At 39.2% G+C, this 15,530-nt stretch overlaps 1 protein-coding gene across 1 annotated transcript in view; it reads left to right on the top strand.

The window, feature by feature from the left end:
* Positions 1-15,530, top strand: part of LOC128732548 (acyl-CoA Delta-9 desaturase) — a 41,020-nt gene that overhangs the window by 23,530 nt on the left and 1,960 nt on the right. The window lies entirely within an intron of this gene.

Raw genomic sequence — 15,530 nt, 5'->3', positions numbered from 1 at the left:
AAACAAATTTATTTTTGTTTTGATTTTACAGTAAGTGAAAACTGTAGAAGTAGGCTGAAAATACCCTTCCGTATCCTTTATAGCAACTTGGTATATTTCGGTTAGTAGGGGTTTATTGATAAATCTGAATCTGAAAAAGGACTTCATTCTTGTAACAGATTTCATGTACTACTTTGTTTTTTTTTATTACTACTAAGTACCTTGTTCGTTGATGTAAATGCAGCATATTTATTGTACTGCTGCACCTGTAATAATGGTATCTTACGTGTACAGTAGATACATAGATGAAGATGCAGCTTTTTCCTGTATCAAACCCTGCAAAGCGGAAATATGTGTCTGGCGCTTTCACCGAAGAAAATCACACAGTAAACATGGATATAGATATAGCAACTTGACAAATGGTGTGCCGTCCATCAGAAAAGGGTGCCCACAATGATGACGCGCATGATCGATAAGCGAAAGTGAAAACAGTGGTGCATTGTCAAGACAGTGCAGTGCATTGAAGTGTTTGCCTCCTTCTGCTGAAGGATCGAGCAATCATTATGGCTCTTTGTGTTTTAAACAGCTTCGTGGACGGAGAGGATGAAAAATCATTTGGATTAATGTCCAATTCCGGTTAGTGCGATATTTTCACACTTGTAGCTATATGTATTAAATCTTTGAATTGTTAGCTGCACAAAGAGCAGACATACATGCTAGAGCACCGTCTTTGTGAAAATATTTGCAACTGATATTTTGAAATAACTGATCAATTTTGTCAATTTTGGTTATTTTTATGTTGGCGGCACCACTTGCATTCACATTATACTGATAATAAACCATGTTTAAAGTATTTTAACAAGAATTATGCTTTAATGAAGATGACTCATTTCTTCTTTGTTTCAAATTATTTTTTTATTATAATGACTCATGATTCATAACTCATCGTTAATAAAAATATGTCGAAGGAGCCAAACGAAACACGAAATTTCGTAGCTAAATGAGACGTTTCTTACCTCAGGACTGGTTGTTATTTTCCAATCAATTTCCTCGAAAGCATGCTTGCAGAGATTGTAGAACACGTTTACTATTATCTAACAAATAACTAGAAAACCATCTCGTGACTGTCAAATTGCCAATTTTGATTAAATTATACCGTGTCGTTGCTCTGGTTGTGTTTAATATTCCAGCAATGCTTAGAGAAGTCTGGCTACGTGACATCGATTTATTCTCTTTGATACTAATACTAAGCTTGCCACGCTGGCTGTTCAAAAAAAATAACTCATTTCGTTATAGATTTGCGCAATTTGCGAAATTATCTAACCCATTAAGATTCACTACGCACGGTGAATTCCTAATTGAATTAGTTTATTTTTGAAAATTAATGGCTACTCTGACAGCTTGAAACAAATGCTGTGGGTTTCCGAGTGATGCATTGGAAGTGGAATAGAGCAAACGGCACAAGAGACGCACGTGGCACCGTCTTTGTCAGACACGCGCAACACGCCACCTCTCGGATGATCGTTCGATCGATTTCGGAAATGCAACCACTTGAAATTACAGTTCGACTGATCATTTGCATGTCTCAAATTATTCTGGACATGTTTCAAATTATTCTAAACATGTCTGGCTACCGTGCGTCATCAATCCGATATGTTTGTGTAGAGCGCGGAGTGGCTGTCGTCGTCTGATGAGCTCGACTGTCGTCAAGAGTCTCTGGAAGTAGTTTATTGCGATATGACGATGCGTGCGCGGGAACCTAATGGCCCGTGTGACCCATTAGCTGAATTATCCTAAAAGAGCTCGAAAATGCCAGTAATGACGGTTGATGGTTGTCAGGCTCATAAACGCGATTATTACTTACGTACTTAAGGTCCCGTGCCGTGATTGTGAAGATCTGGATGCATCTTTTCCCGGTGCCGAGAAGTTGTAAACATTGTAAATGTCGCTTTTTTTCACGGTCCGTTAAGAGTATTTAGGCGGAAACAGTCAGACCAAGCTCGAAGACAAGATCAGCTAAAAAAGTAGATTTACGATTTAGAATAACTTCATTATAGATGAAGGTAGGTGGTATCTTTGAGATACACTCATTTATTAGCTTGGGAAGTACACTTTAGTTTTTTAATCATTTACATTCCTCATAATGTTCGTTTCCCCGACGGTTCAAGGTACATGATGTTGATGTTATCCAGATTGGCTTGAGAATGCATCACTCGAACAATTTCTCTAAGTTGACATGTAATGATGATTTTAAAACTATTTTCAGAAATAAAAATTATTTATTCGCGAAAATAAATACACATCAGCATACGACGAAATAGCGATTAATGACCGTCTCATGCCTCTTAGAGGCCAAATGACCGATTTCCTGTCCTGGACAAGTTCCTTCGAAAACCGCACCTGCTTTGATCAGGGAAGAAAATCTCCCCGAGGCCCGAAAGCAGCCGTATGGCCTCTGAGAGACATAAGGCAGTCACTAATCGCTATTTTGTTGAGTGCTGGTTTTTTGACATGTCGCATATTAAATTATTTTACTGATGCTGAAATGTCCCTCTATAGAAATCGGTTCCGGATTCATTGTTTCGCTCGGGATCCGGATAGCGCGTATCATGGCTTGTAACTGCAGCAATGTAACTAATATGACTACAGTCGATGAAAATCAAGATGTGTCAAACAAATCTATACCTATAAAGAAGGATTTCTGTCTGTCTGTCTGTCTGTCTGTCTGTCCGTATGTTCCTTATAGAATCGAAAACTACTGAACCAATCGGCATGAAAATATGGATGTAGAGGTTTTTTGGGGCCAGGAAAGGTTTTAGTGATGGTTAGAAACCCCTCCCCCCACTAAGAGGGGGGGGCTCCCATACAAATGAAACACAAATTTCTGCATAACTCGACAACTAATCAAGCAAATAGAACAAAATTTGGCATGTGGGTGTTTTCGGTGACAAGAATTTATTCTATGGTAAATTGAGACCCCTCTCCTCTTTATAAGAGGAATTATAACTCCTCTCCTCTTTAAAAGGGGGGGCTTCCGTACAAATTTCCTCATAACTCGAGAACTAATCAAGCAAATGGAACCAAATTTGGCATGTGAAGGTTTTCGAGGGCAAGAATATTTTCTATAGTAAATTAGGACCCCTCCCCACTTTAAGAGGGGGGGCTCCTGTACCAAAGAAACACAATTTTCCTCATAACTCGAAAAGTAATTAAGCAAATGGAACCAAATTTGGCATGTGGGTGTTTTTGGAGACAAAAATTTTTTCTATGATGAATTGGGACCCCTCCCCGTTTTAGGAGGGGGGGATCCTATATACATGAAATACAAATTTCCTCATAACTGAAGAAGTAATCAAGCAAATGGAACAAAATTTGGCATGTAAAAGTTTTCGAGGGCAAGAATATTTTCTATGGTGAATATGGACCCCTCCCCACTTTAAGAGGGGGGGCTCCTATACAAACGAAATACAAATTTCCTCATAACTCGAGAACTAATCAAGCAAATGGAACAAAATTTGGCACGTGGGTGTTTTTGTAGGCAAGAATATTTTCTATGGTATATTTTCTATGGATTTCCCCACTTTAAGAGGGGAGGGCTCCTATACAAATGAAAAACAAATTTCCTCATAACTCGAGAACTAATCCAGCAAATGGAACCAAATTTGACATGTGGGAGTTTTAGATGGCAGAAATTTTTTCTATGGTGAATTACGACCCCTTCCCCTTTTAAGAGGGGAGCTCCCATACAAATGAAATTCAAATTTCCTTATAACTTGAGAACTAATGAAGAAAATGGAACCAAATTTGGCATGTGGGTGATTTTGGAGTCTTGAATTTATTTTACGATAGTTAGAGACCTCTCACCCCTGTGGTAGGGGGATATGGACTCTCATACAAATAAAACAGAAATTTTTGCGAAACTTAAAAACTAATCGAACTCGAGAAATTCGAGACTCTTCCATAAAACATTAGTCAATACAAGACAACAAAAACTATCTATAGTAACACTAGATCATTCAGGACGAGACGGTCGCGAGTGTTGCCGGTGACCCGCAGTCGGAAGCGCCGCCCACTGGGGGGCTTGCAAAACTCAAGATTGTGACAAAGATCATCCGAGATTCATGATTTATGTACAACACAGGTTAATTTGTGGCAATACGAAGTTTGTCGGGTCAGCTAGTTTCTAATATTTAGCAACATTATCTAAAAAACCCCTGTCGCGGTCCCCCAAAGAACCGCGGAATAACTCCGGAACCATGTGACATATGGCCATGGTTTGTAGATATTTTGAAATCAACAAAACTGAAGAATTGACTGAATTTGTTATACTTAGTTCGTGCCCTACGCGTTGGTATAAGATCGATTCATAACACTGTAGATTGAATTATAGTAAAGACTACAGAACTCAAGACTGGGCATTTTGTCAAATCTTGACAGATGGGGTTAGTACGCCCTCTGCGGATAACGGTGGTAACTTTTAGGTTGTATATATGCCATCACTCTTGCATCACAACTACACTGACATCATTCCATGACATCGTACATCAACATCACACGCATACATTATTTCAGATGGTTGCGATCACTAACACTTGTAAGCAGTAGTAACTCCCTTGAGATATGAGATGGCGTAAGTAGTGTTGAAATCCAGAAATGTTGAGTTCTGGAGCCTTCGATAATAGGCAAGTGAGACCAGCACCTTGATGAAGCATAAAGACGGCGATGAAATGAAATGCTGGTGCGTATAAACACTGTGCACTCACGGCCTATTAGGAGGATCTGCTACAGCGTAAAGATTTGGTCCGTCGTTTAACGAAGCCAGTGTGATAATTTCACACAAATTTGCTTCCAATTGGTGTAAATCGGCGGAAGATGATTTGGGTAATCACTTACTAGCCGGCATTGACAACGGTGACCGCACGATAGCTCCCAGCCGATTTACTGGTCTAGGGCGTCTGGCGATAGGCGATTGGTTGATTGATGGCGTCCCAGACTTGGCCTATCTTCAGAGACTATAGATTACAGAGGCGCCGAGACACTCAAAACCGCTAAATCTTGAACGAAAGCGGAGAGATAACTTTATTTATGATGGTACTCTCCGTTTTGTTTCAAGGCCGAATCACGAATGGCCGAATCACGAAAGACCGAATCACGAATGGCTGAATCACGAAAGGCCGAATTTTCCCGGAATGCCTAAATAAAAAAATTTATTTCTCATTTTGTGAGACCTTACACATTTTGAATAAATTTTTCATCTATTACTCTCCACGAATTTGAAACATGCCCCTGAAAAACGTTTAAAATTTTCCCCTCTATTGCCTTCTGTTCCGCTTACAGCTCTGTGATGAGGTGAAGGAAAAAAACTTTTCGTAAAATTCTGTACCTTGGTTTAAAAAAAAACCAGGACTCTGAGTCTTATTTTTTATTTTGGTAGATAGATTCTTATTGTAGCTTTCGACTGAGTATCTTTGCAGAGTTTTGTTTTTCGGCTTTGCAGTCAAATTGCTCATAAAAACGAACCTTTTTCTTCTACTTCCGACGTTTCGTTTTCTACTAAATCTTTTTCAAGGATTCTATAAAAAGTGCATTCACAAAAATTGTTTGGTTAATATAACATTTACGCTTACAGAAAATTTTCATTTTTCGTCTAGTGGCTCTATCCAGTTGAGCATTAACGGTCACTTCTTTAAACGGTGCTAGCATTCTGTAACAAAACGTGTCAAAACAATTCTAACATGTACTATAGTAAAAGCATACCGTTTTTGCATTACAATTTTGTATAAAAATTATCACAAAATATCACAATTTAAAAAAATTCTGTAGGCGTAAATGTTATATTAACCAAAAAATTTTTGGAAATGCACTTTTTATAGAATCCTTGAAAAAGATTTAATACAAATCGAAACGTCGGAAGTAGAAGAAAGTCGTTCGTTTTTATGAGCAATTTGACTGCAAAGCTGAAAAACAAAATTTTGGTAGATAGAGTATAGATGATTGATAGTTGTTTCTTCCCCTAAGCGCGAATGATTTACGCTTATTATAGCGTGCAAGGCCTATTGATCGTGTCAGTAGCAAATGTTTCCTAGATGATTCAGGGCGAAACGGCCCCAGGCCGCGAGTGTGCGCCGGTGACCCGCCGTCGGAAGCGCCGGCCACTGCCGGGGACAACCCCCCCGCAGAAACCACTACTATTTAGGTGCATACATTTTCCTAGGTTTACTGACTAGTAGGGATTATCCCTTAGTTAAGTTCGAACGAGCGGCAGCCAGTAAGGACAGCGTATAATTAACATTTGTGCAGGCTGAAGGCCGTGATTATTGTCAGCCGAATATGACGTTCGGCCATACGTGTTTCAGCCTTTTGTGATTCGGCCGTTCATGATTTGGCCATTAGATATATTATGCCATTTGTTAATTCGGCCATTTGTGATTCGGCCATTCGTGATTCGGCCATTTGTGTTTCGGCCATTCGTAGGTAATCCCTGTAAACTGATGTGAGCACATTTTGGAGTGACAAAATTATTTAACTGTGAGTCTATTAAGAGGAGATATTCGCAATACCAAATCGCCAAAATTTCGCAAACATGTAATTAAAATAGAGTATTTGTACTTATATGGGTCGTTTTTGACGGAATTCATTTTTTCATGTCTCTATATGAAATTGCATTGTCGTCAGTTCTTAAGCTAGCGCAAACAGTGTAGTAAAAGCTTGCAATACTTATTTCTTGGATTTCTAGTGGCTCGTAAATGCCTATAACTTTATTATTTTTCAAGCAATCATTTTACAAAAAATATCTTATTCATAGACGTTCGCAACGATGTATTTAGTTTTATGAAATTCTTTTTGAAATGAAAGTTATTAGCAAATGCCAAAAAGTGGCCTAACCACAATGACATTCCTTTATTTTTTGTTTGACTATATTTGTTTGCGGTTGTACTGAGTAGGGTTGCCAAGTCTGAAAATTACAAAAACCGGCCGGTCGGTCCTGCCTTCAAAAAATGCGGGGGGGGGGGGGGGTTGTGGCAGCATATTAGAGGATTTGTCTGTAATGTGTAACGTGCGTTAGACAGTTTCCTGTGTAAATTATTGAAGATAGCTAGTTTTTGAGTGACAACTACTTGCTTCTGGCTAGTGGACAAGTGGACAATTTAATGTATATTACCGCCAAAAGCAAGGTATTATCACTGCAAAACTAGCTATCTTCAATAATCCACTGTTCAGGATTGGGAATAAATTTATCAGAAAATTTAACAAACCAGGCAAAAAGTACAAATCCGGCTTCATACGTCGGAAAACCGGCCTTTTTGCTGGATTGACCGGCCACTTGGCAACCCTAGTACTGAGTGATGACATGTTTATGAAGAACAATTGGTGCAAGTTTCATCAAAATATTCCACCACGTCGTGGAACAGTACAGACCGGAATCCCAACGACGTAAAAAAATCTTACACAAATACCTGGAAAATCCAGAGTGGTCTGCATCAAAGTTGGCTAAGGTGCTAAAAATGCCTAAGTCAACAGCTTTAACTCCAATCCTGTCATTTCCATCCGGGGTATGGCTAAAAGGCACGATGCCAACTAACAAACCACCTTTTGATTCCCAAGTTTTTGCGTGCAATAGTTGCATCTCTGGGTCTTACAGTACCCGTAAACAACCGAAAAGTCAAGAGCCGAATCGGCAGTGCAGGCCGGTTCTGAAACAATGACATCATGTATACACATGGTAGAATGCTTGAAGAAACGGATTTTACCATTCATTCGTAAACATAAAGGTATCGTTATATTCTAGCCTGATTTAGCTAGCTGTCAGAACTACTCTGAAGTGGTGCTAGAGTGGTATGCAGCAATTAATGTCGATTCTTCGACAAAAGAGATGAACCCTCCAAATTGTCCGACCCATTGAAAAATTAACTCTCACTCGGTTTGTTTGACGTTTGGCTTATTGGCCCTTTTCTAATGTTGGTCGACAAATGTTTTCATTTGCGTTTTTTTATAAGGGTAGCAACCGAGCAAACTCTGTTCGGTATGTTGCCCATGTCTGCCCATAACTTCTGTATAAAAAAAATTCATTTTGACTAAAAACTGTTGCAAATGCCTTAAACTCGAGAATATTTCTGAGAAAACCATGGATTGATTGTATACCAAATTATGTGTAGGCATTTGCATGAAGATGAAAATTGTTGTTTTATTTTTTGACGCAGGACTACGTTTTATGGAAACGTCATTCGAAAAATCTAAATATGCAGGCGTCTCAAAAAGTTGTAACGTTTTGAGCACTAACAACTCAGCGATTTCCACTTTCCAAATCGATTTTCAATACAGTTAAATGACATGCCGTGTCTTATTTTCGTCATTTTCAGTACATTTGCTAAGAAAATGAGGTGTTTTACTAAGACCGATATCAGTTTGATCACTGTCAGTGTAGGTCATGTAAGCGTGTGCTGCATAGTAGAAGTTGAAACGTTAACTTTTCTGGCAGTCGCAATTGAAATGTTCTTGCTGTCTTACACGTATCCAATTCGGACAAAGTTTTTTTTTATTTACTGAAAACCTTTGTTCAGCCGGTAAATATTCGAAACGGATAATTTTATCAAGCTTCGAGCTTGTTGAAGATCTCCTAAGATCTACATTGCTTTTAACACCGCAAAATTCACTAAAAGTTAAGGCCGGAAACTTTTTTCCTCACAAACTTTCTCCAAAAATCTTCTATTTTCATGCATCCTACAGATTGAAGTCAGATATCACATGGTCCCAGAGTTATTTACGTGCTCTTTGGGACTTCGTTCTTGGCTTGCTATTGGGTGTTTGCTGAGATATTTAATTTCGTCAAAATTTTGAAATTTGTCTGCAATATGTTGACTTAAAAAACAACGACTGTGGTCACATCAACTAGTTTGCTGCGGTTAGGGCGAGCAATGGTGTGCGTCGTCCGGATTCGGCGGGACAATAAGAATCCGAAACTGGTTCCCATAAAAGGACATTCTATTATCAGTTTAATTAATGCATTGCAAACTTTAGTACTTCCATCAGCTTTTCTTTAATATTTTCGCCAATATGGTTGCTATTGTTTTTCAAGTAACTATTTGTTTCTTGAAGAATTGAAAAAAGGCAGCAGAATTTATAATTTTATTGCAAAACCAATAACAAGATTGTCTGCTGAATAACCTGAATTTGGTTCAAGCAAATATTTTTTGTATCAGTTCATCTTCTAATTATGAACGAAAGCGAACGTAAATTGTATCCTTTTTGAATCTATAACATAACCTATTTAGGAACATTTTGAACATTTCTCTTCAGCGATTACGTCAGTAGTGTCTAAACCAATTATTTTGATTCGCCGTAATTCGCCGCCATTAGCATCCGGTGTGTTAAGGAATCTGGTTGATTTCGTCTTGGCAGCATTTGGAACAGGATGATCCAGTCCAGACGCCGCCATTTCCCGCCTAAACATTTAAAATTTTCATCAATTTCGATTTTGAGATTTTACGATCTGCCTATAAATAAATAAATAAAAGAACTGGAAATGAAATTTAACCGGCGCAGCCCGCGCGAACCCATCAAAACTGATCTTTGCTTCTCGTCAAGTTGTGTGTTTGGCGATGGAAGAAAATTATCCTCCAAACATTTATGCCACCGCTACACGTTAAAACACTGAAGGTCGGTATCCGGAGATCGATCCGGTTTCAACATTCCACGCACATCGTTTGAGCACGGCAGCCAAAGTAATTGGTGGTCCACACGGCAGTTGTTTGCCTCGCGTTATCAGGTTCGCGCTATGATCGATTGACTCTTCGAATGATTAGGACGCAATAGTAGAGAAGTTAACCAGTTTGTATCCGAATGACACAAAATACGCACGATAGCCGTCCGGAACCGACACAGGAAATTATTGTTTTGTTTTAATCTGATCAAACCTTTTCTAGCCCTTTGGCCAAGTTAAAGGTTGCAAGCTGTTGACACGCACAAACTACATGCTCTTTTAGGCCTAATTTAGACATTGACTATATCTGACTTCAATAACGCCCTGCTGATCCAATCTCTTGGGTGAAGGTAAACTAACTCGTCTAGCTGGTCAGCATTAGATTGGGATGGAAAAGTTTGCTGCCCTGTTTAAATTGAAAGGAAATTTTTCCATTCCATTCATGCCTTTTCTGGTGAACAGTCGTTTCGTAGAGACGTCACGAATGACTAAAATTGCCATCCTGCCACCAATTTGCGGTCGCAATTGACGCAAATTTCATTCTTCATTGATGGCTTGAAGACAGCCGTTCCCTGAAATCCTGGGCAAGAAGCATGACAATTGAAGCAGCGCGTATCCGCCAAAATGTGGCATGCCTTGCTCGCAGAATAGAAATGTCCTCATTAGTCGCGCCTGATGCCGTGCTGCCACTAGAGGAGGGTCCAGAAAGTGGGAACGATTCCCAAAAGGCGATGGGGTTGGGGACACTTGGGACTGCATTTTCGTCAATGGCCTGCGATTGGTATTCCAGGCAGGATGGCGGATCAATGGAAACGAGCGCACGTGTGGATATAGCGGTACGTCAGAACCGCAGTCGCACAAGACTACCGCTAGAAAATGTATGTGAAGAGGTAATGCACGTCATACGATTGGAATTGCCTGCAGCAGCTCAATTTGGTTTTATTGAAACCATGTTTAGGTGAAAACACAAAAAATCGCTGACATGCCTTGTAGGCTTTGTTGCAATGTTTTCGAATGTTGAGGTTTTATTATGACGCTTTTGTTTATCGTTATTACTCATTTATTTGACCTCCTTGAATTGGGAACAGTTTGCAATTACGACTCAAAATAGAATTGAACCAAACGGCACCAAGCCCAACTTATTCAGCGTAAACATCCCAAATAGCAAATAATATAAGCAGGGTTTGGTGTTTGATATACACAATGGAAAATGATTATTTTGTGACAGTCATTAACTGTGTGAGTATCGCTCAGTTGATTATAACCAAGTCTTAATTGTCGGCTATACACTGTACAGTCGTTGAGTTAGCCGACCGGATTTGTACTAATTAATCGCAGACCTGCCGCAGCTATTAGGAACAAGGCGAATGGTCCTAATGGAGCAATTAAACTGTAATGTATAGCATCAATGTGTAGACTACTGTTTACCTGCTCCGACAGTAACCCCCTTAAACGAATAGCCCTTTTATCAGATGATCCGTTTTAAATCGTTTATACTGGAAAGTGCCGGATAGCCCCACTAAAACCCAGCGGAAATGTTGACCAAAACAGACAAAGTTTTGTTGTCACTATTTAAAAGAATCAAATAACTTGGACAAATAGAATAACAATCATCGCAGCATAAGATACTTCTATAAATATAAAAATATAACAAAACAGATTAACAAGTAGGTAGATGGAGAGTTTTTCGAAATAAGTTTTGCAATCGCATAATTCATAACGCCTTGCATAGTGATAATGGAAAATTACAGGCTTTTGTCTAGTTGCATTTTCCAGTGGTTTTTCTAATCAATGCGTGTAGCCGAGCATCAATTACGATTTCTTGTGTTTTATGTTAAAGTAATGAATTCATTTTCTATCGCCAGTTACAGTTCAATGTAAAAACAATGTTTTTTGTACCCTTAGAGATAGAGGCGGTGTTTATTTTATAAAAAACGCGCAACTGCGCGGTGCGGTACTTTGAGAGGGGCGGCTGGATATACGATAAAATGTAAAAAATCTGGTGGATTATAAAACAGCTACAGCGTAGCACTTTGTTAAACAAGTTTTGGCGTACGAACATTTGGATCTGAACTCGGACTTGGACTTAGACTTAGAATTGAGACTATGACGTGGACTTGGGCCTGGGATTGGACTTAAACTTGAACTTTTACATGGACTTGAAGTTGGACTTGGGCGTGGATTTGAACTTGGACTTGGGCTTAACTTGGGCTTGGTCTTGGACTTGGTGTTGGACTGGGACTTTGAACTTGGACGTAGATCTTGGCTTGAACTTGGACTTGGACTTAGACTTCGATGCAAGCTTTAATTTAGATCTGAACTTGGACTTGAACTTGAACTAGGACTTGTACTTGTACTTGGACTTGGACTTAAACTTGTACTTGAACTTAAACTTGTACTTGAACTTAAACTGAACTTGGCCTTGGACGTGGACTTGGACTTGGATTTGTACTTGGACTTGGATTTGTACTTGGACTTGGATTTGTACTTTGACTTGGACTTGGAGTTGGACTTCTATTTGGACTTGGACTTAGACCTTGACTTGAACTTGGACTCAGACTTCGTAGCAAGCTTGAACTTAGATCTGAAAATGGACTTGGGCTTGAATTAGGACATGGACTTGGACTTGTACTTGAACTTGGACTTGGACTTGAGCCTGGACTAGAACTTGGACTTGTTTTTGGACAAGGATTTGAACTTGGACTTGGACTTGGATTTGGACGTGCACTAGGACTTAGACCTTGACTTGAACTTGGACTCAGACTTCGTAGCAAGCTTGAACTTAGATCTGAAAATGGACTTGGGCTTGAATTAGGACATGGACTTGGACTTGTACTTGAACTTGAACTTGGACTTGAACCTAGACTTGAATTTGGACTTGGCCTTGGACTTGGAATTGGACTTGACCTTGGATTTGGACTTGTACTTGAACTTGGGCTTGAAACTGAACTTGAATTTGGATTTGGTATTGAACTAGGACTTGGAATTGGACTTGGACTTGGAATTGAACTTGAACTTGGACTTGGTCTTGAACTTGTACCTGTACTTTAATTTGAACTTGGGTTTGGATTTGAACTTGCACTTAGACTTGGCCTTACACTTGGACTTGCATTTGCACTTGGATTTGAACTAGGAGTTGGCCATGAACTAGGATTTGGACTTAGACTTGGACTTGCACTTGAACATGGATTTGGATTTGGGCTTGGATTTGGACTTAAACTTGGACTTGGATTTGGACTTGAACTTGAATTTGAACTTGGACTTGGACTTGGATTTAAACTTGGATTTGGGCTTGGACTTGAACTTGAATTTGGACTTGAACTTGGACTTTGACTTGAACTTGGACTTGTATTTGTACTTGAAATTGGACTTGAACTTGTATTTGGACTTGAACTTGTATTTGGACTTGAACTTGGATTTGGACTTGGATTTGGATTTGGACTTGGGTTTGGACTTACAGTGTGACACATATGTATTCGATGATGAATTTTGGTATCGTAATGCATTCAATTTGTGCTTTGAAACGTCTATGACACAAACCGACCACGACCGATCATTTTGTGCATGATGCGGTGTTTGAAAAACAAACAACTTCTCATCAGAAAAGATCAATTCGGAATCTCCGTGCCGACGGAGCAGCAGTTTGCATCTTTCCTGCCGTTTTTGTTTTGTTGTTTCCGTTAATCCATGGATTTTACGTTTTTTGAAAGCATTCCATTTTCAATATTCGACGCAGAGATTTTATTTTGATATTCAGCTCAACTGCCATTTTTCGTGCGAACCGGTCGTAAATGCGATGAATTCACTCTCGAATAACCTTTTTGACCTCCGCAGGTCTAACGCTTCGTTTTTATCCGTTTTTTATGGTTTTCAACAGATCCTGTCTCGACAAATCTTTTTACTGTATAGTATACAAAACCTCTTTTTATGCCGATATATTTGAGGTCACGAAAAATAGTTCTGCATGTTGCGCCGTTTTGGAATTTATTTATAATCAACGGCCGTAACTCAAACATGGTACGTGCACACACTCACACAGTAGAATCAATATATATAGAATGCTAGTGTCGCTGTTTTTCTACAGGACTCATTGTGGTAAACATGATGCTAACAATCTGTATCAAGTCTGTGAATCGGGAACTTCATTGTCAAAGTTGCTCATTGTTATTTATCTGTTCTTTATCTGTGCGCTGGTTGGTGCTGTCGTCAAAGCGCTCATCGCTGTGTTTTCATGCCAGTGAAATGTTTTTAAACGCTCTTTTTCTTTTCGTCTGGATGAATTGAATCTCACAACTGCGTCCTTTTGCATTTTTTCAGAAATTTGAAGACAGCGAAGTTTCCAATCACATTACTTGGCAGCCATATTTGAAATTTTAAACTGGTTGTCAAAGTTTAACAATGAGATTCCCCTTTTGATGAATGAAGTATTCCACCACGCACACATATAAGGATTTTTTGACATTAGCTGAGGCCCTCGCTGAGGCTGTTTGCAGTAGGAATAATATCAAAAACATCAAATATCAAACTCCCGGATCCTCTCCTCCACTCTTCGCTCCCCTCTCACTCCTACATAACCGATCCTCAGCTAATGTCATTCTGGTTAGTGACGAAACCGCAAATTACTTCATCTCAGGCACACGCACATATGCATATAATGTGAACACATCATCTGAACATGTGTGATGTGTACCACGCGCACTGCAGCGACACTGGCATTCTATATGTATTGATTATACTGTGCACACCGAACGAGACACAATATAAAAATGAAACTACGTCAGGTAAGACTTAAGTCGTGTGTCATTATGGTCTTAGTTTGATTGTATTAATTGTATATGCCGTAAGCATACAATGATTTTTGTTCGAATGTATATGTGTCATACTGTATATGGATTGTTACATTCCAAGTGACCAAGAAAATTAGACAAATTGCAATCGTTCATCAGCGATTGGGAAAATTGACATAAGCGTTCAATCCGCCCCACGATGAATTTCCCAAAGTCTTATGCCCCTTGATGAATCCCCATACTTGTGGCAACACTTCCTTTTTTCGATTTGGCAAAAAAGCATTTTTCGCGTTCAAATACCATAGACCCCCATTGGTTTGACCGTTTTTAAGCTGAATACTTTTTAATTTGAACCCCGCTGGTTTGCACGATTTGCAAATCTTGTCATGGTAATGTCATAATGTCATTATCTGCATGACATCATTTGCTTATGAAGACAGTGCAACAATGAATGACAATACAATAAAGACAACACAATTTGTTTGTACTGTTATAGCATGTTTGATATATATCACGTTCCGTTTTTCGACGATTCTGGTAGAAATCTGATTGGAGAATGAAATATTTGCTGCTTGCAACTGCCAACTAATTCAAATCATCGCAACAATAGCAAAGAGCAGTACGACCATTTCATACATGTTTGAGTATATTGAGTTTGAGTTGCCAGTTGTTCAAATTACAATCTAACCCCATTAGTTTGCATGAAGAATCGTTCAAATTAGCAGGGGTCCTCGGTCTACGGGTAAAAACATTTCAGGGGCAGGGAGATCTGGAATATTCACGCGTACTTGCCTGGAGTTACAGGGTGAGAGACCCCTATTACGAATCCGACTATAGGAACGGAATGATGGCAGGATATATGCCGTGCGGCTTGGGCGATTCATTCAATTGTCTTGACTGCGTCTCGGTTGAATTCTGACATATTGATCTAACAAATAACTTCTGCTATTTATTACCAGAAATTCGGAGCAGAGTTTTTATATAGGAAATTTTGAGATCCAATGCAGTCTTTTATCAATATCAAAATCATCAAAATCGGTTCATTGGTTATAATGTTTTAAGAA

Source organism: Sabethes cyaneus, chromosome 1, assembly GCF_943734655.1.
Source record: "Sabethes cyaneus chromosome 1, idSabCyanKW18_F2, whole genome shotgun sequence".
NCBI classification, from domain to species: Eukaryota; Metazoa; Arthropoda; class Insecta; order Diptera; family Culicidae; genus Sabethes; species Sabethes cyaneus.
Note: the sequence above shows the minus strand (reverse complement) of the source record. Positions and strands in the feature narration are given on the sequence as shown.